We start from the raw sequence: 27836 nt of genomic DNA, 5'->3' as shown, positions 1-27836 counted from the left end.
AAAATATCAACTTTATTCTGAATGCCAATTTTAAGTGATTATTTTTTTGATTTATTAAAATATTTCTTTCGAAATCATTGCAAATTTTTTTCTCAAAATTTTTCATCTAGCATTTCTTGAAATATGCATGGATAGGCTTATGTGTTCGTCAGACATGTTGTAATAGATTTCACGGTATGATATGAACACAGATGGATAAGAAAATAACTATTTATTAACTTAAAAGCTAATATTTCACTGGTATTATATCTATTACAACATTTCTTGAAATATTAAAATGTGCCAACATGCTTTCCTTTTCTAAATCACTGTTGTGAAATACATGCATTTTGAATAAAATGGTTAGAAAATTATTATTACCACTGTGATGATAATTTTCTAACCTGCCCCAGTGAGTCTTGTGACAGAATCACAAGACTCGCTGAGGCAGGTTCTTTAATGTTTGTTGCCCTATGAGGCAACTTATTCACTCTTTCTTCACTAAGACTAACACCATTTCTTTATATAATTTCCATAATTTCTAAAAGCCTCTTATGCCTCTCACCCCTCTCCTTAAATTCTATGAATATTTTCATCTGCTAAAATCTTAACTTACATCTTTCATATAGCTCCTTTTCGTCTCTGATGCGAGATAATGTGATATACAAAATACCATAAAATGCTAATGTGATTTACAGAATCTGCAGACACTTGGAGTCCAACAACTGTGATGATATTTCTTTGGACCTTTTCCACATTCTCCTCAATGCAATGAAAGCTAAATGACTAAATCATACAGTAGTCTACATATGGCATGATATCAGAGCTATATAATGGTATACTAAAAGGACTGCCAACCAAACTGACTAGGCCCTTGGCATGTTTTCATAATTTCAGTCTCAGCTTAGGAAAAATCCCATAGGAATGGAAAGAATGTGATAATCCCACTGCATAAGGGTGGTGCGAAGACTGATTGTTTTTATTGACTTATCAGTATTTCTGGAGTGGTTATGAAGGTTTTAGAGAAGCTGGTAAGAACTCACATACAGAAATAGGTTGACAGACAAGCTATAAGTTGTAAGGACCAGCATGGATATATACTAAAGGGAGGCTGAATAATTTGCTTATATTTTATAATAATGTTATGAATGACTGGATAAAGGGGAATACACTGTGCTACTGTTGGGCTTTGCTAACAGCCTTTCATGTGGCATGTAGAATACCACATGAAAGGCTGTTGCATAAACTGGAAAGCATGGAATTGGAATGTCAACTATTGATTTGGATAAGTGGATGGCTGGACAGATACCAGAAAGTGGTACATGGGGAAGAAAATGAATCTGCCAGATTAAGGTGACCAATGGTATATTACAATAATCAGTTCCTGAACCATTGTTGTTCAATCTATATATTAATGATATTAGATCTGATAGTTCAATTGTTTGCTGATAATGCAAAGAGAGATAGGGCAATCAGGGATGCTGCAGATATACAGAACTTACAGAATGACTTGAATAGGCTGGAAGTGTAAGCAAATGGTAATGGCTATAAGTTCAATGTTAGCATGTGTAAAGTGCACTTTGGCATGATGAGATATACAATGACATATTATATTGGTGGAATTAAACTTGGAGAAACAGATGAGGCTAGTGATCTTGGAATTATGGTGGATCAAAATGTGAAGTTCTATTGTGTTGAAATGAACATTAAGATGTAAGGAATAGGAAATCATTTTGCCTCTTACAAGGCCTTGATATGACTGCATATCAAGCTTGGATTACTGGGTTCCAAAGGAATAAATTGTGGAGAAGTTAAAACGATTATTATTATAAATGTATCTCTATGGAGTCAGAAGACTTGTCTTGGGACATCCATTATTTACCCAATACCTATTGCATTTCTCCTTAAACTCATTCATTGATGAAGCATCCACAACCACCTGGCAACCTATTCCACTTTCCAAGCAAAAAATCTAGTCCAAACACCCTTACTAACCACACTCTTGTACAGCAACTTCTACTGGCAATTCCTTGTTCTCTCCCGTCTTGCCATGTACTGAAAAAAGTCTTCAGTGCTAATATCTTTCTTTCATGCTTACATGGTGATCAGAATACATTATGAAAAATGATGGATACAACTACTGTGTTAGAGTAAAACTTTAGTTTAACATAAAACAAAATATATACACTCGACGTTCACATTAAGGTCATCTTCTGGAGTATACGTATATATATACAAAGAAACAAGCTGCACTACAATCTACATGGCATGCTAAAGTTACTGATCAACCGTTAAAACTATTTACCTTTACCTGAGATCTGGTGTTAAAAAAAAAAAAAAACTCATAACATCAAAGCTGGAGTCCTGTTATTATTATTATCTATTAGGTTACAAAGATAATTAAGCTGGAGAGTAACATGTTTATGCATAAAATAATAGATAAATATATAAACAGAAAATAAAATTACTTATATAAGTATACATATAAATTGCAACTGGTATGGATAGTGGCCAATAAAAAATGAAAAACTGCTTAGAGTCCTAAAGTCAGGGTTTGCTAGAAACTAAGTGGGCTGAGTATGTGCCATCCAAATTCTTGGGATTTTTAAGCACCCATTATTATTAAGAATAGGGTGGTTAATCAAAATTTCACAGCTTCTTTAAATTTCCGTTCATACCAAGTTTTTGTATGATGCAAAGAACAAGTACTTTTTCAATCAATTTGATGTAGGGTGTTAAGAGCGTGATCTGAGATGGCCTGCTCGCCAAAATTATATTATTTAATGTGTCGTTTGTGTTCTTTTTTACGAATAAGGATTGTACGTCCAGTTTCCCCAGTATAAGGTAAGTTACAGGTGCAATAGGTGCAATAAATTCCGGTGTGTGCCAATGGGGGGAAGAGAGGATCCTTAGAGGTTTTGAATATGTTTTTTCATTTTAAAGGTGGTTTAAAAGTGGCATTAAGATTATAATGATGTAGGAGTCTATTGATTTTTTTCTGACGACCCTTTAATGTATGGGAATGTTATGGTTTTACAGTAATCTATACTACTTTTTGATGAAGTTTTATGAAGAATTTTATTAATAGTATTTTTGCTATATCCGTTATTTATAAAGTATTGCTAATAATTTTTAATTCTTGTTTAAGAGCTTGTTCATGAGCAAATTGTTATAGCTCTGTTTTTGAGGGTGTTGATGACTCCAAATTTCTGCAAAGGGTGGTGATATGAGTTAGCATGTGTGTGTGTAAGCTTATGGTTAACAGTGAATGATAGACTGCCTGAGGTAAGATGTGTGACTAGTATATCCAGGAACGGGAGCGAGTTCTGATTTAATTTCAATAGTAAATTGTATGCGCTCATGTTGTTTGTTCAGGTGGCTAAGGAATGTGTTTAACGTTTGGCTGCCGTGTAGCCAGATAACGAAAACATCATCAACATATCTAAGCCAAACTGTAGGTTTTAGAGTAAAGGAATCAAGAGCACGTTGCTCAAAAGCTTCCATATAAAAATTAGCAATTGGGGGGGGGGGGGGGGTAATGGTGAGCCATGGATGTACCTTCTTTTTGTAGGTAAAATTCCACACGAAGTAACTGGACAAAGAGAGCCATAATATCAGGTGGAAATTTGTTCTGTAGAAGAAGAATTGTGTCATTGATGGGACATTTGTGAAAAGTGAAGAAACACCAAAACTGACTAATAAATCATCTTTGCCGAGTGTTATGTTTTTTATTTTGTTTATGAAGTGTTGTGTGTTCTTTATATAGGAGGGGGAATGACCTACCAACTCCTTGAATGTTGATGCTAATTTCATGGCTAGGTGATAACTAGGGCTGTCTATTCCCTCAACCATCGGCCGAAGCAGAACGTTATATTTGTGTACCTTGGGTAAACCATATATTCTGGGAGAATGGGCGTAATGGGGTATTAATTATTTAAAGGTGTCTGACGGCCAAGAGGTGACAGACTTAAGTAATTTCACAGATTTTTCTTTATCCTGTTGGTCGGATTATAGTTCACAAGCTGATAGGTGCTGTTATCAGTGACTAGTTGATTCATCTGATGAATATAAGTTGATCTGTCAAGGATGACCGTGACATTACCTTTGTCCGATTTTGTTATAATTATATCTTGATTAGTTTTTAATGACTTGATTGCTGCTAGTTCTGTTTTTGTCAAATTGCTACATACGGTTTTCTTTTTATTCAAAACATTGCTGGTTTCTAAACGGATTTTATCAGCTATATTATTTGGAAGAGATTTAATGCCTCTTTCTATGTGCTTTATGACATCCAGTTTATTAACAGTTGTAGGTGCTACTACGAAGTTTAGGCCTTTATCAAGTAATGCAAGTTGACCGTTATTTAAACTAAAGCTTTACTCTAACATGGTAGTTGTATCCATAATTTTTCATAATGCATCTATCATAGTTTGCATTAACCCAGCAAGTTTAGCCTAATTCTATCGCTGACTGCTCCATGTAAATAGGATGCAATTTGCTTGCTACATAGCAAAAGAACTCTAAGATTTCTTTTGGTCTTCTCAGCTTTGGCCTTCTTTACCATATCAGTCAATCTTCTTGCCTGTTCCTTATACTGCTCATGGGCATGCTTTTCCTTTATAATCCTTCTACAACCTTTTCTTTGTATGCAACTCCTGCTTAATGAAGCTATTCATCCACCTAACTTCTACCTGATTTATCTTTCTGACTCAAGGTATAATTCAGATACTGCTTTCTTCAAACATCCCTTAACAACCTCTTATGCACCACCACCATCTTTCCTCCCTTCCAAATTTTAAAGCCATGGCTCTGCTGAAAGTTGACTCCTTGGCTTGTCATAATCACCTGCTTTGTAATTCCACATATATCTCTTCTTAATATTATATTCAACATGTTTGGCAATCTCCTGGGTCAAGAATACAGAATCACTTTCTCCAACCAGAGGCAGCATAACTAGTTTGATTAATGTTGAGTTCTCTGATGCAATGATCAGATCGAGCACACTTGAACCTTGAGTCCCCTCTGTAATATTTTTTGATTCTATCTTTTATTTTTATATATTTACTAATGTTTCTGTTACTGCGCCTTTGTAATATTTCTACTCCTCTGTAAAATTTGTAATACTCCTCTGTAAAATATCTGTTTCCTTTTATCTATCGATTTCTTTAGACTTGTCTTCTATATTTTCATTCGTTAGCTTTATTATACTTTATCCTTATCCATTACCTTTCTATATAGTCAGTTAATCTTAATTCCTTTTCTCTACTTTCAGTATATATAAAACTTATACTTGAGATTTCTAGAAATTTATTTGATTATTCCAGACTGTGCCACTAAAAATCTCTAATTGGCATAAGAAATTAATTATATCTCCAGTAAAACACCTCTATACAGTTAATTATCTTGGCTAACTCCTAACATAAAGTTCATACCAAGGTTTAATTTCTTTCCCGCTTACAGGATCGGATTTATTTGGGAGCAGTGCAGTTGCTAAAAAGATCAGACAGCACTTCTTATAAATAAAACAAACATATTTATTCACACTAAGACAATAATACAATGTATACACTTAAATGATGTTATTATCATTTCCTCTCAAAGCTAAGCATCAAAATTAAAACATCACATAGGACAACTCTTAGGCATGTTATAAACATCAAAGACGTAAATCATCAAATAACTATCAGCCCATTTACAATCTAGAAATTATCATGCTTTGACTAATAAAATCTCCAATTCTAACTTTCACAATAAAAAATGTAACACTCACTTAGCAACTAACTTCTCACACCGTTACAATTCTAAATTCTATAATTTTCTTATCAATTCTTTTTAAATCAATTCAACACAATACAACGTAAGCTTAAACTTTCAATAATATCTTTTAAATTATTCTAAAAGGCAGATTCACTCCATGCTAATAAGTTTTCAATCTATTACATCCTTCGGGTCTAAGAATTCAGTCTATCCAAAACAGCCCTTCACATCATAAATTAAGAGAAAGTTTTTCAACAAAAAATTCAACTCACATTAATTCTTTCATAGGCACAATTGCACTTAGTTGTATCTTCTCTTCGGGCTTATTCTGGGTTCCCCTCTATTGTTAGGACTTGCTCTATCGCTTCAGATGCGTTATGGAATCCGTATTCTCCTCTGGAATTTCTCGCAGGGCTGGAGATCGATCTTTCGGCGTTATAGGCACTAGGACGTATGATCTGACGGTCAAAGCCTTGTGATCCGGTTCCTGAGCCGGATCACAAGACTCTATAAGATTTTGCCTCCGTTTCCCCTCCACAAATTCACCTGGGATTCCATGGATCGACCTCCCCTCTCTTCTTCTGGCATCACGTCTCCCGATGCACGATAGTCGATTCCTGACCTTTTTATTTCGCCTCTCTGGACCCTGAGCAAAGTTTCTTAGACCCCAAATATTTCGCATAAACTTTGAATTTAGGTCTGAAATCCCCGTACCTATCACGAGCTAACTCCTTTCCTTCTAGAAAGTTCCGACTTCTATCTCCCTGAAGTGTAGTTTAATCCCTTTTTCAGCATAGCGTAACAGCTTCTGATGTATACCACCCCCTTCTGCTATTGACCTTGATGGCGGTGTCGGACTGCTTTTGTTACAATGGGTTTCCATTCTACCCTATACCAAGTGATACATCAAATATATTTCGGAACTCCAAGGTAATTAATTTCCCCTAAACTTCTATTTTTAGATACCTGTTTACTTTATTTCTGCCCGTGTAATTCCTCTGGGTCTATACAGATGGGCATTTTGTATTACTTATGTAAGTAATTCTAACATACTTCTAATCTCCAAGGGATTCTCTTTTGAAATACACACTCATATATCTTTTATTTACAGAATCATGTAAATTTTTCTGGGCTAATTTTATACGGGCTAATATTATTGTTTACATCTCTTATATACAAGTTTACAATTCTTTGAATTTCGGATGTGACTCCTGTAAAATCGATGCAATTAAACAATGTAAAAATTATGATGCTGCATCGAATTTTACACCTCCATTAAATGTTGCCTCAGGTCATTATCTCTCAGCAGATGTATAAATTCTATTTCCTTTCCAAACTACGTTCATTCCTCTTCCCAATCTATGTCCTCATAGTTGAAATCACCCATAATAATTACTGGACCTGTATGTACTCATCATGCTAATTTGTGAGTGCATGTCATCTACATATGTTCTAAGGGAGCATTTAATATCTAATAAACATTTCTCCTTCTATACGAGAAACTTTGTTTATCAAGTTCTAAAGTTCCTTTAATTCTGCCCACAACTATTATTCCAGTTATATTTGTAATGCAACAGCTAATAACTTTTAAATCATCATCCTTTCTTTATGAAAAACTACTGATAGAACTGTCCTCTAACTTGTTCCAAAAATTCTTCCATACATCACCTGCCCCAATTGTAAAAACTGAAATGAGATGTAGATTTTAAAATATGCATCTCACCTGTTTCCCATTTAAAATCCTATGTTTTGTAACAATGAACTGGTAACACTACTAACTTGCCCATTCAGACAATCTACTTAAGTCAACATCTTCCTAACTTCGCTTCATCTACACACAACTGTACAACTATTTATTAACTTAAAGCTAATATTTCGCTGGTATCATATCCAGCATCTTCAGAGCACACAACACAAAGTTTGTTACAAATGGAAGACAACCACAATCCAGTGTAACAGTGGGGGCTAGTATAAGTGATTGCAGCGTGCAACACAAGACTAAAGTCCTAATATGGTGCCATCTAGGTTAAAAAAAAAAAATCAAAAAAAAAAAATCAAAGTTTTGAAATAGTAGTCAAAAAAATTCAAATTGAAAAAATATAAATTAAAAAATATTAATTTGGTCTTAGGATGACTGTCTCCCAAATCTTTGGTAGATTTATACAGCCATACTTGTTAAGGTTTGGAGTATGTTTTAAGGCTTCTGTTGATTCCAGGAACAACCTCTCTGACTTGTAGAAGCTTCTGTGCATTACTTTTGTTTCTTTCCAATTGATCCTGTATGCAGGGATATCCAAAGCATGGTCTGCCAGACCCGACTTACCATAGCGAAAGTGTCGGATATATTTTTTTGTGTTCACTGGGGCGGATGTCCACATTTCTTCTTGTCTGTACGTAGTAGGCTTGATGGCAAGAACAGGGCACTTCATAGACACCTGAATGTGATAAAGGAGTGCATTTGTCCTTAGGTGAACGGATGAGAGTTGCTAATTTTATATAAGGTTTAAATACTGTGTGTAGTTGGTGTTTGTTAAGCACCCTAGATATCTCTTCAGATGTGTCTTTAATGTATGGGATGGTGATGGTTTTGTTGTAGTCTTCTGTGGTAGATAGAGGGGATTTATGGCTAGCATTTAGTATGTTATCTATTTTGTGGGGATCATAACCACTGATTAAGAAGGTTTGACGTAGGTGAGAAAGTTCAGCAGTGAGAGCAATTTCATTGGAACAGATTGCTCTAGCTCTATGGGTTAGTGTTTTTAAGATACCATATTGTTGAGAAGGGTGATGGTGTGATTGTTCGTGTAAGTATCTCTCTGTATATGTGGGGTTTCTATAAACCGAAAATGATAACGAACCTTCTGGAAGACGTGTGATCAGTGTGTCCAAGAAGGGCAGGCAGTCATTGGCTTCTAGTTCCATTGTAAAGTGGATTTTAGGGTGCTGGCTATTCAGATGCACTAAAAATGTATTCAATGTGTCTGGGCCATGTGGCCAAATAGCAAACACATCGTCAACATAGCGTAGCCAGAGACTAGATTTGAGAGTGGCTGTGTTGATAGCTAATTTTTCCAGATGTTCGATGTAGAAGTTGGCTAAGGGGGGAGAAAGGGGTGAACCCATAGCTGCCCCATCTAATTGTTTGTATATTTTCCCTTTCCATGTAAAATAACCTGCCTGTACTGTGAATTTAAATAGCTGAAATATATCTGGGGGAAATTGTGAATTTAGTAAGTCAAGTGTTTCAATCAGTGGTACATTAGTGAATAATGAGGTGATATCAAAACTCACCATTAGGTCTGAACTATTTAAGGTGTGGTTTTCTAAAATACTTTTTAGGTGGGTAGAATTTTTAACAAAAGAGGGAGAATTGTTTGTGTAAATGGTTAGTAATTTTGCTAAATGTTTAGCTAGTTTATATGTAGGACTGTTTATACTATCTACAATGGGACGCAAAGATGTACCTTGTTTGTGTATTTTAGGAGCACCATATATTCTGGGTGCTTTAACGTGCATGGGTTTGAGTTTTTTGACAATTTCTTTAGGCCAGAAAGTGATTTTGTTCAGTAACTTGCACACCTTATTCTTTTGTGAGTTAGTGGGATCTCGATCTATGATTTGATATGTAGACTGGTCTTGGAGCAGTGCATGCATTTTGCTTTCATATTCTGTTGTATCCATTACTACAGTGCAGTTTCCTTTGTCTGATTTGGTTATTGTAATGTGGTTATGGGGTGCTTAAGGGTCAAAGCTGTATAACTGAGAGGAGACCTCCACATAGCCTTTAAAGGAATGCGGAGAACCGACCAGGGCTTCTGACCTAATGTCCAATCCACACCTTCTCGTGGTGCACCCTGTTGGGTATCTACTTTGATACTGAACGAACGAGGATGGGCTGGCAATTTGGGATTTAGCCGACCAAATTGTATTCTTATTGGTTAAACCAAAATAAAAAATGATGGTACAACATGACAAAATTTCATGCCGGCTGGGGTGTCGCCCGGTTAAACAAGGCCCCCGTTGTTTTCGCCAGGGAACCAGGGCGAACAGCGAAAAGTCAGCTACTGGAACAAATCTGAAAACAAACCCCAACTCTACATCACCAGAGTTAAAGATCGGTACTATCAACGTAAGAAGCCTGAATGGCAAAGAAATGGAGCTAGCTGAGGAATTAGATAAGTACCAGATCGACATAATTGGGGTGACTGAAACAAAAAAGACCAAAACTGGTGAGATCTTTCTAAGCAATAAATACAAAATGTTATATTCAGGCAATGACAATCAAGGAAAAGAAGGAGTAGCCATAGTATTGAACACAAAATACGAGGCTAATCTTCTTGAATGGCAGTCAGTCTCAAGTAGAGTAATGTGGGCAAATATGAGAATGGGGAACTGGACAATGAGACTTATTTGTGCCTATGGTCCCACAGAAGGCTCTACTAAGGTAGAAGTGGAGGAATTTTTTGATGCTCTAGAAAAAGCAACTGACACAATGAAAAAGGAAAAGTTGGTCCTTGTTGGGGATCTAAATAGCAGAGTAGGAAATGATTGTGAGACATACAAAAATATTTTGGGAAAATTTGGAGAAAAGAGCAAAGCTAATAATAATGGCAAATATCTGTTGGATTTCTGCTCAGGACATGGACTGGTTATTACTAACACCATGTTCCAACATAAAAATGTGCACAAATTCACATGGAGAGAAGAGGCTAGGAATAAGAAAAGTCTCATTGACTATGTTATTGTTGATAGTGATGTTTTCTCCCTGGTGCAGGACACCAGAGTGTATAGAGGATTTGAAATTGGAAGTGATCACTATTTAGTCTTGAGCAGGATAAAATTGAATTTCATATTGAAAAGAATAACATGTAAGAAAGTTTTAAAGCGAATAAAAGTTGAGCAGCTCTCAGATGTGAACTGTAGACTAAAATACAGAAAAATTATTGAAAAGAAAATGAAAGAGTTTGAGAACAGGAATCAAACCTTGGAGATTTAGTGGCAAATCTGAAGAAAACATTGATTGATTCTGCCAGAGCGGCATGTGGTGAGGTTGTGTGCAAGGATAAAAAAATCAGAACTCCCTGGTGGACACAGGAAGTTAAAGAGGCAGTGAAGGAAAAGAAGAAAGCATATCAAAAGTTCCTGGCAAATAAGTCAGCTTTTACTCTTACAGAATACAGAGACAAATGTAAGAAAGCTAAACAGTGTGTAAAACTAGCTAAACAAAAGTCATGAGAGGACTTTGGCAAGAATATAGAAAATAAATATCAAGAAGGTGGCAAAATATTCTGGAGGCTGTTGAAGAAGCTTAGGAATGGAGGAAAGAGTGCTGTAAAAGGAGTTAGAGATGATAAAGGTGACATGAAAACAGGAGAAAAAGATATCCTTGAAGTATGGAGTAATTACTTTGAAAAACTGCTAAATGAAACAAGCAGTGATGACAGCACAGTGATAAAAAACACTGACCAGGCATGCAGTCAGGAGTACATATCCATACTTGAAGTAGAAAAAGCCATCAAAGGCTTGAAATGTGGAAAGGCAGCAGGAGTAGATGATATTCAACCAGAAATGCTGAAGTATGGTGGTATAAAAGTCTTACAGTGGCTGCACTGCATAGTTCAGAAAGCCTGTACAGAGGGACGAATTCCCGATGATTGGAGTAGAGCTCTCATAGTACCCATATATAAAAAGGGAAATAAAACTGAATGTGAGAATTACAGAGGTATTTCCCTACTGAGTGTTCCTAGCAACATCTATGCCAGTATACTTGAGAAACGGTTGAGAAGAATTGTGGAAGAAAAGCTTGGTGAAGAACAAGCTGGATTCAGGCCAAATAGAGGCTGTCAGGATCAGATCTTCACTTTACGACAAATAGTCGAGAAAGCATGGGAATATAACAAAGATTTATATTTAAGTTTTGTCGATTTGGAAAAGGCATATGACAAGGTGCCAAGAGAGAAGCTATTCAATATGCTGCAGTTATATGGTGTCAATGGGGCATTATATCAAGCAATACTTAGTCTTTATTTGAGTTGTAAGTCAGCTGTTAGAATTGAAGGAAGTACAGGAAGATGGTTTAATGTTAAATCTGGTGTGAGACAAGGATGTACATTATCCCCTCTGTTATTCATTATCTATATGGATCACATTATGAAGGAAAGTGGTATTAAACCTGATATCAAAATTGGAGATGTTAATGTCAGCTCTTTGCTTTATGCGGATGATGTTATACTTCTAAATAAATCCGCTACAAGTCTGCAAGATTCTCTGACTAAACTGAATAGCTGTTGTAATAGATATGGTATGAAGGTCAGCAATAAAAAGACAAAGACAATGAAAATAGGCAGAATCATTGAAAATGTCAACTGTGTTGTGAATGGAGAACCTGTGGAACAAGTAAAACATTTCAGCTACTTAGGCACAATTTTTACTGAAGATGGTAAATTAAATATAGAAATAGACAACAGAATCAGCAAATCTGGTATGGTGGGAAGTCAATTGAATAAATTCATATGGAATAAGAGAGAAATTAGTCGGAACACTAAATTAGCTGTATACAAGACGGTGTTCAAACCAGTTTTAACTTATGGATCTGAGAGCTGGGTCAGAAGTAAAACACTTGACCAAAGACTAGAGACCGCAGATATGAGAGTCCTGAGAAAGATTAGAGGCGTGAACAGATGGCATCAATGGCAATATCATATTAAAAATGAGGATATTAGGAAAGAACTTGACATTGTCAGCATCCAGGAATGCTTTAGCAGAGCTAATCTCAGGTGGTATGGTCACTTAAATAGAATGGGAGAGGAAAGATTAGCAAAACAAGTGTTCTCTGCCAGGTTGGCAGTGCCTTAGACGATAGAAATATAAGATCTGATAATGTTGGAGTCTTGACAAGTAACAGACTGATTTGGAGGAAAATTGTCGATAGGAAGTTAGTAATGATGTAATTTTTTCATATAGTACTGTCATATCCTGTACACGCCTTGAGGTTACATAGCAGGAATTTGATGATGATGATGATGATGATGATAATGTGGTTATTATTGCGTAGTTCTTTTAGAGCTATTATTTCTTTATGTGGGATATTGTTTTTGGGAGGCTTAGAATGGATAAGGATACTGGCCACGTCTAACCAATTATTATTGGCTATGGCTGGAGGCAAGTGGTAAATCCCGCGTTCAACGGAAGCCATTATTTTGGTTTTAGGTACATCTTTTGGAGTAAGTATAAGTGAGTAATGGCAAAACTGTGTCCAAGACTTAATGCACTCGTGGCCTCTTTGGATAAGGTTGTCGATGATAGGTTCACAACGACTCCATTTTGATGAAATTGCGGCCGCTGTGTAACATTGCATTGCTAGAGGATTTCAAATTTTTTCCGGTGTCGGTTTTTAACTTTAGCAAATTCTTTATTGGCTGTAGAGTCGGAGATTCCATCCAAAATATCCCATAGCTGAGGATTCAAAATGTCAGATAATATATCACGAAGTACACTGATTACATTTGTAATCAGTGTACTTTTGTAATGAAGTACATTTGTAACAAACTTTGTGTTGTGTGCTCTGAAGATGCTGGATATAATACCAGCGAAATATTAGCTTTAAGTTAATAAATAGTTATTTTCTTAACCATCTGTGTTCTTATCATACCGTGAAACCTTTGACAACATTCCCATTTGATATCTTTCCAATATCATTAACAATCGAATTAAAACAGCAACAACTGTGAAACTGATGCTCAGGCACATCACTAGTGACTTCCTGTGGGATGCTGCTTCCCAATACACAACTTGCTGATGTTTATCAGCAAGTTGTGTATTGCAAAGGCCTTTGCAAAATCTAGTATACAACTGTGCATGTATCTCCACTGTCCAATGCACTTAGCACCTTACTGTAATAAGTAAGCAGATTACTAAAACATGACCTTCCTTTAGCAAACCCATGCAGTGCATTGAAGAGAACGATGTTCACTCAATTCTGGATTTTGGTCAAAGTTAACCTTTCCAAAACTTTAACCATAACTCCAGACAAACACAGATTGACTATAATTCAACACTTGAGTCTTGTCACCTCCTTTATGAAGCAGAATAATCTTGCCGACCTTCCACTCCTTTGGAACTTAAACCAATATAAAACTCATATTAAACAAGTACACCAAGGCAGATGTCAACTTCTTGAAACATTCCCTCAAAACACATCTGATCACCATCATTATCTCGCACAGTCTTAATGAATAAACTTGATTAACATCAAGTTTACTCAATTCCCCATATACCTCCCACTCAATCACAATTAGTCTCGCCTCATCCTCCCTTCCCACTTCACTCAAGCTCTGCATGATTCACAATTCGTGAAGACAAAATACCTTTATGACTAATAATTAAACATTCACATGTATGCCAAATAATAAATAAATAAATATATATATATATATATATATTACAAATATTTTGTCTTGCATATCATAAGACATCATCACTCTCTCTCATCTTCACTCTCACTGATGATCTCTTATAATAAGCAAGACAAAATATTTATAAAATAAATATTTTTTACTGTGACACAATACATATAAATGTTTAATTATGGATACTCCGCAGGTCTTGTAATACATAAAAAAAAACCCTTTAGGACAGCTTATTTAATATCTGAACTATATCCTTTGCAGAAGTTATTCTTCTACCATTTTCAGCAACCAATATCTTTCCATAATCATTCTTTCTTCTAATGGCTATGTATCAAAAAAACTCCCTGAGATTTTTTTTGCATCATTAGTTAAGTGCTGTCATACCACTTTTGCAATTCTTGCCAAATAAGTCATCTTCCTCTCCTGTTCTTTGTACTACTCATATAATTGATCCTATGCTCCTCCATAATGTCTTCTTACACCATATACTGCATGCTTAAAATCTCTTTATTAATCCATTTCACATCTACCTCATAACCCTTGGAATGCATTTCACACCTACATTTTTTTTTAAATATCTCATCCACACACGAAAGGCCACAAGACCTATCACACATTCGTGCCATGTGCAGGTAAGAGGAATAGAAAAAAAGAGGAATCTGTTCACATTTTGCTAGAACAGCTAAGAGTTGTAATCTTTGGGGAGGAGACTGTTCCAAAAGACAGAGGTACATGGGATGAAGGAGGAGGCAGTGGCGTTGGTTTGGTGAGTTTCAAGATGGACTGTGAAAGGGTGTTGGTTAGTAGTGGCTCTTGTTTCAATGCATTTGGAGGAAAGTAGAGGAATAATAGTGACAAATTCAGCAGAGCACTATCCATGCAAATATCTGTAGAAGAGACATAAGGCAGAAACTGAGCATCTGTGAAAGAAGGATTAAAGAGGGTATGTAAGAGAGGGATCATTCATTAGCCAGATTGTCCTCTTCTGGATAGAATCGAGCAATCTTACTGAGGATTTTGGTGCTTTACATTGGAGCATTATTCCATGGCTAGGCAGATTTGGGCTTTGTATAAAGTTAGCAGCAGTGAAGGTGTAAAGAAGTGTCTTGTGCGAAAAAAGCACACTAAGTTTATCTCCGTATTACTGAAGGTAAGGGGGATGGATGCAAACTCTTTCTTGGGAGAGACAGGACTGACTTTTGGTGCATTGAAGTTTATAAGGTTGGCCTTTCCCCACTGGGATATAGCTAGGAGATCTGAGTTCAGGTCACTCATTGGTCATGCAGATCTTGAGGATTCTAATTCTTGAGCACTACAAGGTTTGTTGAATGAAAAAGAGGAGCGGAGTGTACTGTCTTCGGGAAAGCTATGGATAGGATTGAAATTCCGAGAGAGCAGGTCATTTATATACAAGAGGAAGAGAGTGGGTGAAAGAATAGAGCTCCGGGATACTCCTGCATTGTGGGGAAATCTGAGGAGAGTAAACCATCCACCATGCCACAGTGAGAAAATTGGTGATCCAGTTGCAGAGTGAGGAAGGTAGACTACAGGATGGTAGTTTGTTAAATAGGTCCCTGTGCCAAACCTGATCAAATGCCTTTGAAATGTCGAGGGCAACCACATGTGTTTCTCCAAATTTCTCCATGGTTTGAGTCCAGAGGTGGGTGGTGAAAGAAAGATCAGCTGTAGATCACGAGTGGTGGAATCCACACTGCTGGTCACTGATTAGTTGGTAAATCTCTAAGTGGTTCAAGATTTGATTGTTGATGACTTTCTCCTTAATTTTAGAAAGAAAAGAAGTGAGCGCAATTGGATGGTAATTCATTGGTTGACTTTTATCACTTTTCTTTAGGATGGGTTAGATGTGAACCTGCTTCCATGTTGCAGGGTAGTTGCCAGTTGAATAAGATAGATTGAAAAGGCAATACAGGATAGGCATTGGTTCTGGTGCACAATTTTTTAACACAATAGGTGGAATATCATCAGGACCAGATGGCTTGTTTGTGTTCAGGTTATTGATGATTCTTTGGATTTCTTTGTGTTGGAAGATATGGGTGACATTAAGAGAGCCAGTCTTGATAGTGTGGAGGGAACTTTTCTCAGGTCATCAGGTCATCATTGCAGCATTTGGCCCTTTCAAAGTCCAACTTGGAGACTTGGTAATGATTCTTTTACAATCATTGTGAAGCAGTGGTAGTGTAGGCAGAGTGAGCAGCTGGAGTTTTGGTCTTGAGCCATTCGTGGTAAGCAGAGGTTTATTTTTTCCCCTTTTACAGCATGGAAACACTTTTTTTGAGAACTAAAGCTTGGATGGTGGCTGAGAATTTGGAGTGGAATGAGGGACGAAAGTCTTCATTCCTGTGAGGATGATTTCTGTTATTCTGTCTGAGCAGGTGTTTGGATCAGAAGGAGGAATAGAAGTCACAGAGATCTTCCCATTTGACATCCTTGTAGTGCCAAAGGACACGAGACTGTGAATTGGTGGGTGAAGGTCGTTCTGTGCAAAAGAGATTTGTATGAGGTTGTGGTCGAAGTTACCAAGAGGAGAATTGACAACCACAGTATACTTGGAAGGGGAACTTGTTAGGAAGAAGTGAAATGTGTTGGCAAATCAGAGGGGGGGGGGGAGGTTGTTAAGTATTCTGATAGGAAGATTGATGATCTGAGATAGGTCATTGCTGATGGTAAACCTCAGCAACCCTGCTGCCTGCTTTGTCAGTGAAACTGGAGAATGGGGGGGGGGGGGACAATGACGTCCCCAAGAAGAATTGCCTCACTATTGGTGTATTTAGACTGCAAAAAGTCAAGCTTTATACATTATAACACTTGGAATACATTTTGGCATTGCTTCTTAAATTACTTCTAGAGTTCTTGAATAGAAGATAGTTCTTTCCATCCAACTCCTCAATCCATGATTTTATTGCCAGCTTAGTTGGCTGAGTGGTTGGTATGCTTACTCTCAAACCAACAGGCTGCAGGTGTGAATCCCACTTTGGCCTTGGATGTTTGTGATTGTCTTTAGGTGGGAGATGAATTTCTTTGCCTAGTTTGAAACTACCACCCCGCTTATTGGAGGCATGAAGTGGCTAGAAAAAGTTCCACATTTGGTCTCTAGAGCAGGGTTTATGGGGTACGTAAAAATAAATTAATTAGAAATACAAAAAATATATAAAATTGATAAAAATAGAAAAAAAAATCCACACCACCACAAAATGTACCACCTATAGGTTCATTTGCCCCTTAACAATCACTCAATAATTCGACTATTTTGTCTAATTCTGTTACTTCATACGATCAGCATGCACCAAATTTAACCTACCATGGTCATTCTTCCTTTCACTTGTCAGGAAAGAATTCTGTGATTTCTTTGCATCTTGATAAACTTCCTCTTTAACTCTGATTTTGCTTCCTTTATCATGTGTTATCATTTCTTGATCACCTTCAACTTCCCTCCACAACCTCTTCATTTTTTTTTTTTTTTGCAGTTCCTGCTTAATGATGCTACTTATTCATCTAATTTCCACCTGATTTATCATCCTTACCCTAGGTATACAGTGTGATACTGCCTTTTTCCAATACTCCTTGACTACTTCCCAGGCACTACTAATATCAAAGGATGCACTGTCCCATTATTTTTTCAACTGCACTACAGTGGTGCTTATGATTGCTGCTTGGAAGGATAAAAGAGAATAGTGTGACAGGAAGGGTAGTCAGTGTGTTGCCTAGGTATGACTGTGGTGAAATGAGGTGGAGAGCAAGGATTATGAATGATATGCTGGCTGAAATGTGTGAGGAGATGGGAGTACAGTTTGTTAATGTGTGGAATGAGTTTGAGGGATGAAGTGAGCTGTATGGAATCAATGGACTGCATTTGAGTGGTTATGGTGTGAGTCGCTTGGAGAGACTGCTGCTGGAAGGTACAGAAGTGAATAGAGAGAATGAATCAGATCGAGAGGGGAGTGATGTGGAAGAGCAGGAGAGATTGAAGAAGTGGATATGAATGGGGAAGTGAGTGGTACGAATATAGAAAATGAGAGAATGGGTGTGCAAGAGGAGCAGGGAAATGGGGGGGGGGGGGCTCAGGGTGGACAGGGGTACACAGCGTGAGAAAGGTGGATGCTCCAAGTGGAGGCGAGAGCATGTGTAGGCAGGAAAGGAATGGGATGACCAGGGATCAAGAGGAAACAGTTGGAATTGAAAAGGGTTCTAAAATGAAGAAGTAGAAAGGGAAATGGCCCCAGTCTAGCATGGAGAGATCACATCAGGTGAGTGATATCAGTGGAACTAGCTGTAGATCCAGAAATGAGCTGTTGTGTTTGTATACCAATGCTAGAAGTATAAGAAACAAGACAGATGAAATGGTTCACTAATTGCGTCTGTTCACCCAAAGATTGTTGGAATAAGTGAGACATGGTTGGAAGAGGATGACATCCTGAAAGGAATAGAGATGGAAGGGTATGATGTGTTTCGTGAGGACAGAAGGGGTAAAAAGGGAGGGGGAGTGCTATTGATGATAGAGAAAGAGTTATGTCCATACAAAGTAGAGATGCAAGATGGAAATAGTGCCAGTGGTTCTGAGGCAGTATGGTGTGAGATAGAGGTGAATGGAATCAAATACTTGGTGGGATGTTGTTATAGACCAGGTAATGTGGATAGTGGTGATGGTGAAATGTATAGTCAAATTAGCCAAGTAAATAAGAAAAGGGTGATCATTATGAGCGATTTTAATTATGGCAATATAGAGTGGAATGATGAGATAGCAACTGGAAGTAAAGAAAATTAGTTTCTTTTCTTTGACGGATAACTACCTCAGCAGTATGTAACAGAGGGCACACGAGGATTAAGGGTCTTGGATTTGGTCATCTCATCAGAGGATGTAATTATAAATGAGTGTCAAATCATCCACCAATTGGTGAGAGTGACCATGAGGTGATTACCTGGGTGGTTGCCAGCAGTGCAAGGAACCCTGTGAGAAAAGGGTATATGTGGAACTACAAGGGGGGGTGATTATGAAGAGCTCAGGAGACAGCTTGTGGAATGAGGAGTTAGCTGGAAAAGAGATCAATGTAGCTTGGGGGATTTTCAAAAACTATCTAGTAGATGCAATGTCTAAATGTATTCCAAGGGTGAGAAGGTTAAATAAGGTAGGTGTGAGAATGGATGAATAAAGAGATTAAGCATGCGATACAGAGAAAAAGGGCATTGTGGAGACAGCATAAGAGAAGTGGAAATAACCAATTTCATGAGGTCTACAAAGACCAGGCATGGAGGGTGACTTGGTTAGTGAGAGTAGCTAAAGAGAAGTATGAACAGCAGTTAGCTAATGAAGCCAAAAAGAATCCTAGGGAGTTCTTTCGATATGTAGCCAGCAAAAGAAAGAATGATTATGGAAGGATGACACTGATTGGAGAAAATGGTATAAAGACAGCTGTTGCAGAATGTGTGGTGGAGATACTTAATGAGCAATTCATAAATATCTTTCAATCTTGTGAATGTGACTTCATGGAGAGATCGAGAGCAGTTGATGATGGGGAGGAGAGACTGACTGTAAGTGAGCAGAGGTGTTTGGGGGAGTTGAGTAAACTAGATGTAAATAAGGCTGTGGAACTTGATAATATATCACTGCGTATTCTGAAGGAATGTGCCAGGGAGTTGACACCTGCCCTGACATATTTTTTTAATACGAGTCTTGCACTTGATCAAGTTCCTAAGGAGTGGAAGGAGGTCAAGATTGTGCCACTTCATAAAGGAGGTGATCGAATTCAAGCATCAAACTATAGGCCTATCTGTGTGTCAGGTGTTGTAGTTAAGTTGTTGGAGAAACTTGTGAGAACTAGGATCCAGAGTTGGGTTGACAACAATGGCATTATCTTTGATGGACCGCATGGATTTGCTAAAGGGAGGTCATATTTTAGTAATCAACTTACTTATTACAATAAAGTGACTGCCTCCTTGGACAGAGGAGAAGGATACACAGTAATATACTTGGATTTCGCAAAGGCTTTTGATAGAGTACCTCGTGATAAGTTGACAGTCAAACTACAGCAGATGGGGTTGGATAATAGATTAATGGATTGGATTGGAGACTGGCTATCTGATAGGTATCAACAAGTTGTGTATGGGGGTGCGATATCCAGGAAAAGGAAAGTCACTAGTGGAGTGCCTCAGGAGTCTGTTTTAGGGCCATTACTGTTTAACTTGTATATTAATGATATTGGCGAAGATTTGGATGGAGATATTCAGTTGTTTGCAGATGATGCAAAGTTGGGATGAACCATAGAGTAATGAAGATGTTGTGGCCTTGCAAGAAGACTTGAATAAATTGAGTGATTGCGCACGGAAATGGGGATGTGAATTCAATGTTGCAAAATGTAAGGTTTTAAAATTTGGAAAACAAAGATGGGATGCAGAATTTATGCTTGATGAGAATATATTGTTGGAGGTAGAGGAAATAAGAGATCTGGGGGTGATAGTGGATAAGGATCTAAAATTTGGAGGACACATCGCCAAAATTGTGAAGACAACACAAAGGCTTCTGGGAATGATGCGGAGGACACTGACGTGTAGAAGTAGGGAGATTCTTGTTCCATTGTATAAGGCTTTGAGTAGGTCACACATGGACTATTGCGCCCAGATTTGGTCACCGGGTTTTCAGAAGGATGAAGAGATGTTGGAAAGGGTCCAAAGGTGACTGACTAAGGTAGTTTCTGACCTCTGGAATGTTGAGTATGAGGAAAGATTGAGAAGATGTAATTTGCAGAGTCTGGTGGACAGGAGGAAGAGGGGGAGATGTGATAGAGACCTACAAGATGGTAAGGGGTTGTAATAAGATCAATGGTGGAGAAGTTCTACAGAGAATAGTGAGAGATCAGGGGAGAACGAGAGGTTATCCCTGGAAACTGTATAAAGGGGGAGTGAGAGGCAGGTTTTTTTTTGTGCAGAGTCATGAATGATTGGAATGCCTTGCCTAAAAGTGTAGTGTCTGCAAGGCGTTTAAGTGTGTTTAAGACACGGTATGATGAGATGTGTGTGTGATAAAAGGACCTCCCAGATGAGTCTTTGACTCCCTGAGGTCTTGGGTAATAATAATAATAAATACCTAGTTCTTTTCTGATATCTTCATTTCTTATATATGGTCCAATTTTGTTCATCCTTTAATTGTTCTTAAAAATCTTCTCTGCAGCTTGTATTTTATTTTCATCTTTCTTTTTAACCGTTCATGTTTCTGAACCATATAACAGAGTGGGAGCGGTCATTACTTTATAAAATTTTAGTTGAGTTCCTCGTCTTTTTTTTTTTTATTCAGTGTCATTTTAATAGTTCCACAGATTTTCTGAAATTTCTTTATTTTTTCATCTATATAATCTTCCTATGATTTTGTTTATTAGAGCAAACATGTTGAAATATTTAAAGCTTGGCGTAATTATCGAATTTCTATATTCTAATATCTGTATTTTATGGAATCAGAATAGCCCACACATTGGTAAGAAAATGAAAGCATCTATGAAAGAAAATGACATACTAGCTAACTTTTCCCGCCTTGATGATACACATTTTCACAATATAGTGATAAAATATAGTAAATAAAGAAAAAAAATTACTGAAATGAACAATTATATTAGCAGTTGTGTAGGGATATCAGTACATCCATGGTACAAAAGGTTTGCTATATCTCAACAGATGGAACTCCAGAACAGATCATATTTGATACTGCCATTTTCTTGGATTTAGCGAAGGCATTTGACAGGGTGCTGTAAAAATTTGATGTTGCCAAAATAAATTATCTAAAAACATCGACTTTTTACAGTAGGAATTCACCCAAATTTCCTTGTAAAAAAATGTATATTTTAACCATCTATGTAAACCTATTTGTATAAAGAGCAAAATAAGCCCCAAGGGAATTAACTCACTCATTGTTTAAGAAGGGATGTTGAAGTATTGAAACCAAGCGCATCGCTCGAAATTCGGCATGTCTTTTGAAAATTGTTCGCAATACCCGTTGCAGGTGACCTTCAAGGTCAATATTGAAAGGGCGCAACGCGAATCAAAAGGAAAGGCCCATAGGCAGGATTAAGGCAGTAAAGGGAGGAAGTAAGAATGTCGGTGAATATTTGAGAAACATTATCCAGGGTTCTCAAAACTACTCACAAGACTCACACAGGGATGCTAAGGGTCCCAAAAAACTTAATTCAAGGTGCAGGGACTCTATGGTTTAAAAGGGTTGGTTCGGAGATTGGAAGGGCTTCATTTTCTTCATCCTGAGTGATCCATCCACGAGAGATCGAGGACCCGAGGTGCCGTAAGTTCCGGTGGGGTAGACGGAGAGACTCGTCCACTGATAGTCGTTTCAGTCACAGCAAAGATATCTGGAGGTGATAAGTTAAGGAGAAATCTTGCCGTATTGATCCTGAAGTCGAGTAAGCGCACGACCTGACCTACGCAGAGATCCTTCACCGGGCAGTTCAAGAAGCCGGAAAAGCCTACCCTATATTCTGCCAGCTGTCGCGACTATTCATCGGTGCCCTGTAATGCTTCAAGGAGAATTCCAAAATACGGAACGAGGGAGAGAAACCTCCCTCAAGTGCCGGAATAAGAAAAAGGACGGAAGACACATGCAAGATAGGAAGAGACCCATGTGAGTCTATTTATTCATAATTTGTTTGTGATTTAAGAAAGAATTCCCTATCGAACTGTTAAATTGTCTAGTTTAAGGAGACAGTATTTAGTGTTAACATTTCTCATAAAAGTGTGTAATCGCTAATGAGTGAAACATGCGCGCAGTTCATTTCCCTGGAAGAAAATATTGAGCTATTGAAATTTCTTTGATTGATTATATGTGTACTTATGATTTAATTTTATGATAGAGTATGTTCCTGATATCATACCATTGGAATGTTTGAAACTCAATGAGGTGGACTGTATAAATATTATTGCCTAGATTATGATTAAGTACTTGAAGGGAATGAGATTCTGAGAGATATATCTGTATACATGTATGTTGTATTTTGATAAATACTAAATTAGGAATGTCAAGCACACTTAACGAATTCATGTTATGTGTATAACCTCCTGATAGTTGTAATATAAAGTATGCTGTTTGAAAGTCTAAGTAAGTAAGTGCAAAAGATTATACTAGAAACCAAGTTGAGTGATTGAGAAAGACTAAGAATTACCTTTCATAAATGAATCTTGTGATTTCATGTGATATGTATAATTATATGACCAGAAATTAAACTTGTTGTTATTGTTGAAAAAAATAGTTGTCCAATTCAATCTTTTGCAATGCACTGATCTAAAAAACACTATTCGGACCTGATAGCAGAACCCCATTGATTAGTAGTGATTTCAGAGAAGAAAAGTGAGCGATTTTGCCATGGCTACAAACCTTGGCTAAAATACGATATAAATGATTATATGATCTACTAGGGTATAACCTAAGGTAGAAATAAAATAAGAAAGAAGATACAAAAAAGAATATTAAGTTAAAGAAATATATATATATGATAAGAGATAAAGATATATATATATTTAAATGATATATAAATAAATAAAAGGTGTTTATCGAATAAAGAAGATAACTTTAGTTTACAAGGGTGCAGCAATCGACCTTTGTTACAGTGCCACATGATAAGCTGATATTTAAGTTGCAGCACTTGGGTTTGGATGTCAGGTTGGTCAACTGGATTCAGGATTGGCTGTCCGATAGGTATCAGAGAGTTGTGTATGGTGGGACAGTTTCAAGGAGGCAGAGGGTTACAAGTTTGGTCCCACAGGGCTCAGTACTGGGACCTATATTGTTTAACCGTTATATCAATGACATTGTCAGTGGATTGCAAGGGGATATTCAGTTGTTTGCAGATGATGTGAAGCTGGGAAGGGTTATTAGTAATAGTGCAGATGTGGTGGTGGTCCTGCAAGAGGATTTGAATAAGCTAGACAGATGGGCAAATGAATGGGGGTGTCAGTTTAATGCAGCAAAATGTAAGGTCTTAAGGTTTGGGACATATCGATGGGATGCTGCATACTCTATTGGAGGAGCTATACTGGAGGGAGTAAGGGAGACAAGAGATCTAGGGTTGATGATTGATAGAAACCTGAAATTCAGGGGACATATTGCAAAGGTGGTGAAGGTAACACTGAGGATTACTGCAATAATGAGAAGGACGCTGACCTGCAGAGATAAAAGTTATCATTCCGTTGTATAAGACCCTGATCAGACCACACGTAGACTATAGTTCTCAGATTTGGTCCCCAGGATTTGAAAGGGATAAATTAACTGTGGAAAGAGTACAAAGGCAGATAACAAAGACAGTTTCAGGCCTGTACAATGTTAGTCATGAGGATCAGCTGAGGGAATGTGGACTGCAGAGTTTGGTGGATAGAAATAGGAGAGGTGATATGACTGAGACTTTTAAACTTTGAGAGGTGGTTACAGGGTTGACATTGGGGAGTTCTTTCGCTTGGTTGAACAGAGGGAAGGAATGATGACTTCATAACTTCCTGGGATGGTCCCTGGAAGTTACGAAAGGAAACTGTGAGCAAGAGGGTGAGAAGTGGTTTCTTTGCATGGAGGGTGGTTGAACCGTGGAATGCATTGCCTGATAGAGTGGTGAGAGCGAGAACAGTCAATGAGTTTAAGGAGTGGATGAGTCTTGATAGACTTGTGTTTCCTAGGAAGGACCTCCTGCAATGAGTCTTTTGACTCCTTGGAGGCCTAAATAATAATAATAATAATAATAATTTATGAAGCCAATAAGTTCAGTTTGATTGAAAAATACTGAAGTTAGCAGTATGCTAACTTATCAGAATCAATGGAGACAACTATATGAACACATATGAGGGCACTGCCAAGCCTAGTGTAGCCACTGAAAGATTAAGAAAAAAATCTTGAAGGAAATTTAATAAAGTAAATACATGCTATCTGACAACCATTAACAAGTTAGTATTCAGCTCATTCCACAAACTTGTTAGTCATCTTTGCAATTCATCACATTTGAGAGGCTAACAACATGCAACTGCTAGTCATAAAAGCCATCAATTGCAGGAAAGATAATTTTAAACTACAAACTGAAATGTTAAGTTTCTAATGGACAGCTAGTTAATGTGTGATTTCGTGTAATAAGATGTCTTATCAAAAAATATTCGATTGGTTTCACTAAATTTACACAACCTCTCTTTTGGGGAATATTTCCACATTAAGAAAATTAATAGGCTGAGTTGCTTGAAATAACTTAACTGGCAGGTTTATATTTGAATTTTATCATCTAAGGTAGCTAAGCAAACATATAACGCTAAGAAAAACAATTGACTGATTTGCAATTTAATCCTTTTTCTACTGTATATCCCTATATCTTTCATCCGTGTGAGATCTGTGAATATCATTATTAATGAACTACAATACTAAAATAGACTGTCAATTACTAGGGTAAGATCACTGTGCAATGACATTTACGAGAAATTAATTGTCACAGGGTTTAATTTTCATGCTATTTGTTTCAGAAAAAGGGATGTAAATGTCTATTATTGGAAATCTTATTTATCCAAATACAAGGCTGTAGAAGGCATTACAGTGATAATAAATATTATGCATAATGATTTACTTATAAAGCTTGAACATTAAAAACTGCACCTTGGAATGATCACATGGAGGAATATTACCCGCCGTTTTTCATAAATACAACCATACCCAACGCAAATATTTCCTAATAAATAAGTCCATCAAATTTCGGCAGTTCCTTAAAGATAAACATTTTTTCTTGTACATCTATATTTCAATTAACCAAACTTCCTTAAAGTCTAACTCATTTATTATAAAAACATGCTACAATTAGACCGGAACAAACATTAAAAAAAGAAATTTAGTCTATAGTCATTAGCATCGCGATGCAACAGCGCCAAATAATTATATATATGTGTGTAAAAAATTTTTTGGCATTAGTTAGTACAACTTGGCCAAAAATTATAGGAATTAATGAGACTAGGTTAACTAAGAATGATATAGTTATAGGGATACAGTATTTACAGACAGGACAGAATGGGGGGGGGGGGGGTACTAATGATAGACGCGGCGTTGAAACCAAAAAGAGTAGAAGTGCCTCAAGATGTCAGGTATGCAGAGGGCAGTTCATTTGAGGCTATTTGGTGTGATATAGAGATCAACAGGATGAAATATATCATCGGTTGCTGTATAATCCAGGGGGGGGGGGTATAAGGGATAATGTAGATTGGTAAATTAGCATGATCACTGAATGTCGAGTAATTATTATGGGGGATTTTAACTATGGAGACATAAATTGGGAGAATGAATGGTCACAAGGAAGGAAGGAAATGGAATTTATACAGTTCATAATAGATAACTGCCTGAGACAAGGTCCGCGCAGTTAGCCTAGTGGCTTTGCGCTTCGCAACCATATGCCTGGGGAAGGAGTGTCCTAGGTTCGATTCCCGTCAACGACGTGAGGAGCTTAAGGATCTTCCTCAGCCAAGTTAGCCGGCCTTGGGCGTGGACAGCAGGGTTTTTTCGCCAGTTTATCTGGTGTTTTTTCATCCCGCAAGCAGGCAAACCGGTCCGAGAACACAGACGGATTACAGTCAGGAATATTGACTTAGCCATAGTCTGATTCGTCAGCCCATGCCAGTTCCGGATCCCGGATAAAATTTTGGGCAAACTAGATGGTACCGTGAACTCCCGGATAGAGGGGGAATACTGTATCATCACACGGAATTTATTTACCTGAGACAATCATGTAATGGAAGGGACAAGAGGTTGGAGAGTGTTGGATCTGGTCATTGCATCGGAGAACATATCAATAACCAATTTAGTTACACTGTCTCCACGGGTAAGCGATCATGTGATCTTCACCTGGGAGATTGTAAGATCTGCTGAATAGTCTGTTAAGAGTTGGAAGGGGATCAATCGTTCGATCCTGTTGGCACACTCTCCCTCGATGAGTCTTTGGACTCCATGGAGGTGTCACATAATAATAATATTAAAATCAAGAAGAGGTTTATGTGAAACCACAAAGCTGGTAATTATGACAAGTCAGGTTTCAGCAGTTCTATAGCATTAAAATTAAAAGGGAGAGACGTTGATGGTGAGCGGGAGATTGTCAAAGGGTGTTTAAGGAAAGCAGTATCAGGCTGTATTCCCACAGTTAGGAGAAGAAATCAAGTAGAAGTAAGATGGATAAATAGCATTATTAAGCAGGAGTTACAGATAAAGAAAATATTCTCGAGGAAGTATAACGAGTAAAAAATAATCAGCATAACCAGAAGTAGTACAAAGGTACCAGCAAGAAAGGTGACCTGTATGGTAAGCAATGACAAAGCTAATTATGAGAGGAAGCTAACTGATGAATACAAAAAAAATCCTAAGGAATTCTTTTGCTATGTAGTAAGTAAAAGGAGGAATAACTATAGAAGGGTGACTTTAAAAATTGTTGATGATAAGGAAGTAACAGAAGCAAATCAAATTGATGAGTTACTTCATGGTAATTTTGCAAAAGTGTATCATCTTGGTTATAATACTGCAGTGCCAAATATGTCACTGACTAATGGGAGTCTAGAGGTAGAAGAAATACAGGTGCTTAGCATATTACAGAACCTTAATGCAAATCACCTGTATTTCTTGGTGATGAAGATGAAGATCCAGAGGCGAGATGCTACAATTTTTATAGGTCTGTGGAATGTTTC

General features: G+C 37.4%; 1 protein-coding gene across 1 annotated transcript in view; it reads right to left on the bottom strand.

The window, feature by feature from the left end:
• The window catches only part of Chsy (Chondroitin sulfate synthase), a 43003-nt gene extending 17015 nt beyond the window's left edge, over positions 1-25988 (bottom strand). The window contains exon 1 of the mRNA XM_090401478.1: positions 25774-25988. The gene's annotated coding sequence lies outside the window, so the exon portion shown is untranslated. The remainder of the gene's footprint in view (positions 1-25773) is intronic.
• Between the last annotated feature and the right edge of the window lie 1848 nt (positions 25989-27836).

The sequence above is a fragment of the Typopeltis vanoorti genome, chromosome 12 (assembly GCF_054136105.1).
Source record: "Typopeltis vanoorti isolate ZY-2024b chromosome 12, IOZ_Tvanoo_1.0, whole genome shotgun sequence".
Lineage (NCBI taxonomy): Eukaryota > Metazoa > Arthropoda > Arachnida > Uropygi > Thelyphonidae > Typopeltis > Typopeltis vanoorti.
Note: the sequence above shows the minus strand (reverse complement) of the source record. Positions and strands in the feature narration are given on the sequence as shown.